The 11,186-nt window shown below is 27.0% G+C and overlaps 1 protein-coding gene across 3 annotated transcripts in view; it reads left to right on the top strand.

The window, feature by feature from the left end:
• The first annotated feature begins 222 nt into the window (after positions 1–222).
• Positions 223–11,186, top strand: part of LOC132941270 (high affinity cAMP-specific and IBMX-insensitive 3',5'-cyclic phosphodiesterase 8) — a 74,127-nt gene continuing 63,163 nt past the window's right edge. For all 3 annotated transcript variants that reach the window (XM_061009252.1, XM_061009251.1, XM_061009250.1), the window contains exon 1: positions 223–718. The gene's annotated coding sequence lies outside the window, so the exon portion shown is untranslated. The remainder of the gene's footprint in view (positions 719–11,186) is intronic.

The raw sequence follows: 11,186 nt of genomic DNA, 5'->3' as shown, positions 1-11,186 counted from the left end.
GCGGAGTTGACCCTGGCCGCGGACTTAGTAAGTGAAGAGGGGGAGGGGGGTCAGGGTTTCCCGCCAACTTTACGGTCGCGAACAGCCTGCTCGGAGTGTCTCGGCTGGCCGGCGACGTCGTCAGCTACGCGAGCTTTGCGCCGCCGCCGCGGGCGCGCCACCGTCGGACGCGCGGGCGGTCTGCTGTTCCGCGGAAGCCGTCGTCGCCGGCCGGCGCGCGACCGCTATTACGATACAATATCGTACGTGTAAACGACGCGCGTTACGTGACCGCGCGCGCAGATCACCGGTGACCGGCGGACGGACGATCGCGTGCGTCGTGTATGCGAGTCTCTCTCTCTGAGTACGCGTTCCGCGACCGCATGTGTCAGTGGTACTAATTGTGTGAGTGTGTGTTTGCCGCCGCGAATCCGTCGAGTGAACGTGCCTCGTCGTCGCAAGTTCGCGCGCGCCAAAGTTTCAACCGACGCCCTTTGTGATAAATTTAACCGTATTGTTTTTTTTTTTCATCTTTCCCTCCCCGCGCCCGGTTCGAAGCGGTTTATTTATCCGTTATCGTGGGTCCCGTCTTCCCTGTGCAACACCGTCAAATTTACAAAACACAATATTTATTAAACAGGCACAGTGACATATACCTATTCTACCTGCCTAAACTTACGCCTAACCGTCGCCCTCTATGCGGATAACATTCGTCTGCACGCGGATAATGAAAACCTCGGTAAGTCCAGAATTTCGAATCGTATGATGTATTTAATATTAATATTGTACATTTTTTTTTTCATTTTTATATTGTTTATTAGCTTGAAAAAATACAACGATAATATTATATACCTAATATTTCAAAACACTGATTTTATCGTGTCCAATGCGATTACGCAGACTAAAATATTATATTTTACTAATCATCGTATTGAGTTATTATATTATAAAGTCATAGACCGTATGCAATTTAGTATTATACTATTATATATACAATATAGTATACTGTCATACTCGCGGCTATTGGGTATATTAAACACGTAGTGTCGTCGCGTTATTTACTTAGGTAGGTACCTAATCAATTATTAATTTTTTTGAGTACCTACTATATAATATAGTAGGTACTATATATATTTTTTTTTTGTCAAATTTGAATTATGTTACTAGCAAGAATATTATTTTATATTTACTCGAAACTTTTTAGAATAGTGTCTTAAGTCAGATATATATAACTATTATTAGAGCCGTAATTCTGTTTTTTTTGCAATTTTAAAAAGCAATATTTGTACCACCCGTTTTTCTCCAATATTTTTTTGATATTAAATACACATCCTTAATCCTAGTATATTGCTATATGACATATAAGCAGTGTTCATTAATAATGTTGATTAAAGAACAAAAAATACTCAATTCAAAAAATGTGTTACTACTTACTCTGACCATATTATTATTTATTAATATAGGTGTTATTGCATTTTATTGCAAGTTCTTGTATTTTTATACGTTTCTCTTTACCAAAAAAGTAGATCCTACATTGCACAATAAATATAATATGTGCATTTATTGATACCATGTATACCAACAAAATATAAATTAAGAAAAATTAAGATAATATACACAATTGCTATTCAATACAGCGCTCTAAAATTTACATTGGCTATAATCCAATCACAGAAAGGTATACTCACATTTTCATACCATACTCTACTTAAATGTGGCCCCGGAGTTGAATCAATTTATAAATTATAAATTTTTTTTAAGGAAACACGGTTTACAAATCTTTTTAATCTTAAATTTTTTATTTGATTACCTATCATAAACTCATGTTAAATCCGACTTGAATTTCCTGGCAATAAGTAGTTTACGCAACTTTGGGTTCAAACAAATAGTTCAAGATGATCACTATCTGTGGAGTCGTATCCATATGTATTCCTTTTACTCGATGATGGTATTACTACATTAGTATAAAACACCAATAGTTATAAAACTCAAAACTTTATTCATAGCTTTTAATATCCATGACGTGTTTTAATTCCCAAATCTTATTTTTTGGTAATAAAACATTTAATGTTGGCTCAAAACATTAAACAAATCGTTAAAAAAAATCCAATAATAGAAATACGTAGAAATATATACCCAGAGTAATACCTATACCTAATAGCAATAATTTTAATTAAATGCTTAACATAAAATTTCTATATTAAGAAGATTAATTCCTTCTATAATTCCTTCCTTTCTGGTTTTCTATTAAATTACTATTGAATAATATTTGGCTAGACATATTATTTGGTATATTCACCTATAGGTACTTATTTATCTATTATTTACATTCTAATACATATATATAATAGGTATAATGATTTCATTTTAATCAAATTTTACTTATACCTACTTACCTGTAGGTATGTTATTCACTAATGAACTACAAATATATTTTCTAAAGATGTTATTTTATTTACATTTAAAATTTAAAATTTAAAAAATGACTATATTCAAAATCATTTTTACAATTATTATGATTGCGATGATTAATTATACAACCCTATCTTATTGTGACGAGGCAAGTGCTCTTAACGCCCGCACTGCACTCTGCAGTAGGCTTTATATTTTATATTTCATCCGTTGGTTCATAAAATAATTTAATTTCAGTATTTTCCGATTTAAATTACATACGAAAGTTAACATGGGTATTTTAGATTTTGATCGGGACCATCAACGAGAAAACTATAGATATATTGGTTTTTAAAATATTATATAGTTTGTTTTCTCAAGAAAAACGCTTGTTAGTTGTGGTAAATAATACAAATACTCTAAAAGTTCACAATTTAATGAACTTTTAACGTAGGCATAAATAATATTTTAGTTTTATTATAATTATAAGGTTCGTAAAAAAAATGTGCTGTTTAACTAAAAAAAGCTGCGATACAATTACTTAGTAATTTTATTGTATTAAATATGAATTTCTTAATAATTTGGAATTCTGATCCGTCACTGCAGAAATAAACTGAATAATTTACTGTATATTTAATAAAACCGTGAAAAAAATCGATGAAAATCATGTTCAATCACTGTTTAATTACTATAATAGTTTGTAAATCATTATAATATTCTACTTAAAAAAATTTTAAATTTTATAAAAATTAAATTAATTATTGAATATGTATTGGACATGGATTTAAATTGAATATGGATTATAATTTGTAAGTGATTTACTGTGGTAGTTTTTGTAACTTCCATGTAGTTTGTATGGTTCATATACCTATAAATATATTATACAAAAACGTCATGAAGAAATATCAAAAACACTATTTTCTTACGAAATCTTGATATTTTTTTTGATCATAATCTCTGAACTCTGTTTAATATCTTTGGTTGTATATTGCGAGATAAATATTGCATCTATTTCTATTACATATAGGCACTATAAACATTCTGTCATTCAGACAATGACTCATTCTATATTTCTTGATTAACAATACAGCAGCAGTATCTACCTATAAACTTAGTTGTTAAAAGTTTGTATTCGTTCTGATTTAACTTTAAATGAATGACTTATTTTATACTCATTATTTTATCCAATGTTATAGAGGAGGGTTCTATAACTGCTATACCTATTTTACATTAAACAATAAACATTTAATATCATTATAACTTATAATAACTTACAATATCTCACTTGTTTAATATTATAATAATTTGTACCTATCAATAAAAAAAATCTCGATTCAGCAGGAATCACATTGTAAATATGGAAACGACAAATTACAATGTTCAGTGGCGTAATTGGATAAAAATCTAGGGGAGGGGCAAAAAATTAACCTCCCGTTCAGCCGTTCCCGTAGTTATAATCGCGATTTCAAGATAATAACGTGTTCACAAATCACGGATAATAATAGTCACGAATAATGCAATTATTGCAATAACAGTAACACTGACAATACCTATGTCAACATAATATTATTCAACAAGAGAAACCTAAAGTAAATATAAACTTTTATAAAGTAATTTGAGGAAAAAAATATTTTAATATTATAATATTATGTTAACAGTCTTGTTAAGAATACTTTTTAAATGTGGATTATTTGGAGAGGCAAAATGATACTATTGCCCCCACAAACATTTCTGGGGGGGACAAGTACCCCCCCCCCCCCCGCAATTACGCCACTGACAATGTTGTATAGTTTTTAGCAACTAAAAAGTTTAGTGTGTCAAAATGAACGTTTGTATAACGAAGGATAATTTTTTTTTCTATTAATTATTAAGTAGTCCATAATATAAATATTGACGTTATCGAATTGCAAAGTATAGCTTAATGGGGTATATAACGATGGAAGTACCTATAGGTAGGTGACCACTATAGAGATGCTAATGATAAAATTGCATTGTATTTCACATTTTGCAATATTAACGGTCAAAAAGTCTATTTAATTAAAATCGAGATGCAAATAGACCTAAAATAGAGTTGATTGATTGCATGCAATTAATCAGATAATTTCCACTTTTAAATAATTAATAAGTGTTGGAATACATTACATTTATTTAAAAATATTAAGCATAGAATATGTTGGTATAGTTAAATAAATTATCGTAAATCATTCTATTTTCTTTTATTGTCAGTATTTCCAAAATGACAAACATACTATAGATAAATCGTATTATATAATTGTGATAGTAATATTTAAACTGACTAATTGTTGCAATTTCAATTTAAATGTTGAGAGGAAATTGTTATAGTCCGAACAATTATAAGACTGGTAGTAATTGGCAAATATTGAAATATGGATGGGTACATTTATTTTGATTTTCATATATTACCATAAATGTAATTATGGAGTAGAGGAAGGTTCCACCTGTTTTAATTAAACATTTTATTTTATAACTTCAGAATTATTTTGGGTAGTATCTAGATAATGAAGTTTAATTTTGAATAGAACATATGGAGTTGGACTAAAATAGTCTTTAACGATTCCAATTATTACAGATAGTTAACACATAAATATAAAAATAAAAATATGGAAAGGAAGACCATATATTATATTATTACGCAGTTTAATTATCTAATAACAATTATTGTCAAATAATCATTAAGACATAGCTCAAAATACTTCTTAAAATTATAGTTTTATTAGAATTTAGTGGACAGTCCCTCCTAGGGTTCTCTTACATAGTACTTAGTAGAATATTAGTGTCCACATATATACATAGTATATAATGTACTTACGTACTTCAATAAATTGATATACTCTTTTCAGGTTTTAGATTTATGTGTGTGTGTGAAGACATATTTTATAGTTGACAAAATGCTTTGATCTTTAAAATGGATCTAGTTGCTTTGGAGGGTCAAAAGTAAAATATTACTCGTACTTTTCTTAATAATCATGAAAACCTTTAAAAAATATACGGACAATTGAACTATATAATATTTACGTAAATCTAGTTTTCGACGAAATCGATTTTTAGTTGTACTTAATTCAAAAATGAATAATCTTATTTGCCTAAAATGTTCAGTAAATATTTATATTATCATTTTTTAGACATGGTACCTATAGTAAAATATTTTCTCTCATTTTTTTGAGCTAATTATAGGTATTTGAAATATTTTACTTATTTTAAGCAGTATAAAACATTGAGTTCAAATTTTGATAAAACTCAATAAATTACAAAAATGTTCAAATAATTTGATACCTAGTTAAAAGTGCATTTTAAATTAGAATAGCTAAGACTTGTATAATTCAAAGTTACTCATAATTTGTTTTTACAGCAATCTAAAATTATCAAAAATACATAATTGTACAATTTTATTTAATAGACATTTCAAGTTAAATTATATTTAATACAAATATTAGAATTTTAATTTTTAACAAATGTTCGTATTTATTTTTTGTTTATCCCGATTTTTGTGTTTACTAGTTCATTATTAATTAAATAGAAAACATCATATATAAAAAGAGTATTACATTTTACACCATCTTGTGTATATGCCATGTGGTTATTACAAAAATTACATTATTACTTATCAAGAAAACAAGAGACGAATGATACAGTGTCACGAACACCACACCGATTATTTTATAAAGTAGGTACTGAGAATTTTCAATTTTGACTTCCCAAAAGTACCAACTAAATCCAATTTTCTACCAGAAACTTCTTTCAAAATTGATGGTCAAAGCATTTTCTCAACTAAAAATATGTCTTTTACTCTTTTAAGATACAAAAAAAAAAACATCATCGAAAATCAATAAATTTATTGCTCCGCTCAGAATCTAGTAACAAGTTTTATTACTTTGTTGTATGTAATTCATAAAATATTATTCGTTGGAACTTGTCATTTTATCGTTACTACGTATATTATTACTAGGTATTATAAATGTATTATAATAATATAATAAACCTATATATTATATTTTTTTTTAGTAAAAATGAGTTGCAACCTATCGTATTACTAATACTTAAGGGAACAATAATTACTTAAAGTAATATAAATTAATTATGAAATATCATTGAAACAGCATCTATTTCAACTAATATATTAATGATTAATCATCGAATTAGAATATTTTAACAAATCCATAACAGTGATCAGACGTGATCTACTCGATTACGAGGTAGGAACCGCCCGATACAACAGAGTGACTTCCCCTTTTCATATTGCTTAATGAAATTGATTTAATAATTTGACTTTTTGATGGCGATACTTACAAGTTATTAAAAACGATAATTCAAATAATATTACATATCATAAATCGATAACCCATTTATGTTTAAAAAATAAAACTGAAGTGATATTTATTGTTTGTAGTAGCTAGTAAATAATACTTAATAGTAATACATAGTTGTCGTAAATTAATATTGTTAAAAATAATCGGTACCTATCTTACTGTGAATTTTATTTAATTTTAGCTATACTTCAAGATAGTGGAGTTTATGTGTACATTGTAAGTTTATTTAAATGCCAGTATATTTGGCTATTATACAAATCAATATTTTTAAGAACAAAATTATATTAATAATTGTTCTATTTTTTTAAGTTTTTTACATTTTTTATTGACAACATATATTTTTTAATTCATTTTCTGAAACATAATATTTTTCTAAGAATTTTGAACGAGTAGGTACCTAGTTAATTGTTTATAGGACATAGGTATTTAAAGTTTAGTGAAGTGGTGTAACAGCCAGTAGGTACCCCACAAAATGGTTGTTTACTATACCAATCATCTAAACTTTAAATAAGTATTTATAAGCTTGTAAGTTACAAGTTATAACTAATTAATAATCGTTCAAAATTTGAAATTACAATTCTCGTAAAAATAATATTTAGCTCCTGAATATAGGTAACATAAAAAATAAGTGTCACTCAAAAAAGTAAAAACTTAAAAATTGTAATGACAAAATTAGTTTTGTAATGACTTAAAAAATATATTAAAAAAATTGTTCATTTATTTGAGGCAATAAGTGTTTATTATGAACAGAAAACCCTGTACGTATGTATTTTCTATTTTAATTTAAAATGTATTATGGTTAAATGAAAGCTAAGAAATGATAAGACAATGTTTTTAAATGTTCTATTGAATATTTTGTACATAACAACTAACAAGTTGTCGGCATAAAAGGTCACCTATGTGGTTATGTACATTGTACATATTATAGTACCTTCTCATGTTTTGTAATTTTGATAAGATATGTGATATTAATATTACCTATTCATTATTAATATTTTAGACATTTTCAGGTTTTTGGTAAGTTCAGGTCGACCGACATTCCCTGTATTATAACAACAATTAATTTTAAAACACTTTTTGTGATATTGACAGATTTTCTAATGATTTAAATTTGCTTTGAATACTATAACTGCAGTATACTATACGTTTTTGGCTCTTATTACATTGTGTTGTTGACACCTGCAGTATACCAGAAATGTAATTTTATCTCTAAAAAACAACAACCGATTACTGATGGCGGGTAGGCTAGGTACTAGGTACTGTTTGTGTAGTGGCTTGTTATCTAAAAAAAACAATCCGATCTGTGCTTTATTTGTTTAGTGAGCAATTGGGAGACGCTTAATATTAAAACAATCTGAACATATTCAAACACCAACCGTATTTAATGTTTCGATCCAAAACTCGTCTAGCTATAGCCAAAGCAATTTTGCATATATCAAATAACTCCTTACCATCTCTCCAGTCCAAAATTGTGTAGCTAAAGCGTATTATAAACGATTCAAATTAAATAGGTATCCAAAATCAAATAGATCCTCTAATTAAAAGACTTGCATCTATACAATTAATATACTTTGATTAATAGCAAAAAAAAAAAAAAAAACTAAAAAGGCAGTGGTGTAGTAACCCGCTTACAAGTATGTATATAAGTACATGAGTACGTCATTGTTATACATTATATAATAATATAATAATAGATATGTAAATATTAAATAGCTATTCTATATAATATGTCAAAGTTCCTCCAATGGGAGTGTCTTTTTTCATTTACTATTATTTTTAATGAGATCACTCGAATTTGTTATGTCTTGGATTCGAAAATTATATTATATTAATTTTTTTATTTATTGATCGTTTTGTTGCTTCGTCGACATGGGCTATATATATTATGTTCAATTTGTTGTTGTACTGAACAATATTTGGTACAATTTATGCTTACATTTAGTTTAGGTGAATAATAAAATGCTATTATTAATCATCAAATTTATACTATGTAAGTACCTATGTTAGGTATTCATATATAAAGCGGCACATGTCAAAGACTAAAGAGTATTATAAATAACGACAATAATTATTTAAATAAATATATATTTATAAGTTATACATAATGTTATGTAATGTGTATAGTAAACAGTAAACAATGTAATACAATTGTGTCCCGAATTTTATAACATGATCGCTCTTGATTGAACACTAGAGGTCAATGAATCATTTATGGTATCATAACAATAACTTATACCAGCCATATATTTAGCCCCAAAACAAATTATTACTAAAATGATTACATTTTTTTTTGTTTAAAGAGTATGTCATATTTAGTATATTATGATTCTAAAATGTTTAGGAATCTACACATTTTAATATTCGGTATTTTATTTCGAGAACATTTACTATTCATTTATTGCATTGATATGTAATTTGGTAGAGGAAATTGGTCAATGGAAGAGAACCTATTTTATATTTAGGTACATAATAATAAGTATACTTAATTTTCGAATATTTAAATCTATTATGTTATTCAACAAGACGTGTTCTGTGGCGATACAAAGTTCTTTGGTCAATCTGGAAAAAAATATAATAATATATTGTACCTATTAATTTTATTACTCAAATTATAGTTCTGTACCTATTTACGTAAATGTTGCAATATGTATCTGCTTGTGTGTATGACGTGTTATGTTTTTTATTTCATGGTATTTAAAATTTAGATCAAGTGCTTATTGTATGGCTATACGGTATACATATTTAACAATTATTTCAGCCCGTATGTTATTGATAAAAAAAATTTAAGCCAATTTAAACGATTATTAATTTGTCAGAAAGCAATAAATTTAAATATGTAAATGCTTTATAGGTTATTCTGTTAATTAAACAATTATATGAATTTTAACAATATACATGTTATTATGGATAATTGCCTATTTTAACGTTTGTGAAATGAATCGTAATGAGTTTTATATACTTAAAAAGCTAATTTGTGTACAAATAATAACAAAATAACTAATTGGTTATAAATCGATGGGCCACAATCCTTTATAAAATATAAATATTTACTGCAGACTACAAAGTGATTTACCAAGCATGCTAGTCTTGTACCCACCTTTATATTCTTTAATCATGTAATTACACAAATTTTAACTGTTACAATTCTTACTATATGCTCAAAAACCATATTCTCAGATATTTAGATTTTGTATATCAATTCAGGATAGTGTACTGCGGCTATACAAATTTCTTTTTTCAAATGTCAACCACACTTAGTTACTGTACTTTTTAAACAAATAATTTTGTGAAAATGTCAATGTATTTAAATTAAAATTTGAGGAGTAGTATTTATAATTTATCAAACATGTATTAAGGATAATAGTCCTAAATAATAGATTTACATCAAATATATTAAATATAATATGTCATATTTAGTCTAGTAGGTACTTTTAATCTGTTGATATTAATTGATTTTATTTTCAAATCACCATAACCGATAGCCCCTATCCCCCTCATATATTTTAAACCTATTATCATGGACTTTAAACCTTAGGGATAAAATTTAATTACTCACAAACTACTCATTGAAATTTTGATTTATAAATTATACACACAAATATCCTAAAAAAATCATCTGCTCAACAATGTACAGTAAAAACATTTTAAACCAAGAAATTTTGTTTTGCCACAGAATTTTCCTTAAATAACATAATTAATTTAAGTGTTTGAAAATATGTTCATATAGTAATATACTCCAATTCCAATTCAGAATTTGAACAAACTAGTTAAATTAAACATTTGGTTGAGCGTAATAACTAATTCTTGAATTGTTATTTAAATAACATAATTAATTTAAGTGTTTGAAAATATGATCATAATATAGTAATATACTCCAATTCCAATTCAGAATTTGAACAAACTAGTTAAAATAAAAATTTAGTTGAGCGTACTAACTAATTCTTGAATTGTTATTTCAGTAATATTAATTTTTATCTAATTAAGTGAAAATGTGCATATAATAAACTAATTAATATAAGCATTAAGTACTATTAAGTAAAACAAAATAGCTATAAAAAAGATTAAACACTTCAATTCGCTCTTCTTTTAGTTAATAATCACGTCTTTTAAAATGTTACTAGTTATGATGGAACATCTAATTTAGATTTAAATAATATAATATTATATTATAAATTATAATGTTATATACTTAACAATTTGACGATGATTACAGCAATGAGTAAAATTGGAGATATAATATTACATTAATATACACATTCTTTAAATATCTAGTATCGATCTCATAGTTTTTTTATATTATAAAAATACGGTCGTCAAATGAAATTGTTTTTAGCAAGCACCATATTTATTTTCCCGTGAGTATCACAAATAATAATAATAGTAAAAAAAAAACTAGAAGAGAGAAAAAATAAGAAACTATTTAAATTTATGGTACCAAACCTTGAAAAGTGAACTCCGTTTTCTTTTTCTTATAGAATGCAATTTTCT

The sequence above is a fragment of the Metopolophium dirhodum genome, chromosome 3, assembly GCF_019925205.1.
Source record: "Metopolophium dirhodum isolate CAU chromosome 3, ASM1992520v1, whole genome shotgun sequence".
NCBI lineage: Eukaryota > Metazoa > Arthropoda > Insecta > Hemiptera > Aphididae > Metopolophium > Metopolophium dirhodum.
The sequence above is the reverse complement of the archived record's forward strand: the minus strand, read 5'-3'. Positions and strand labels throughout refer to the sequence as shown.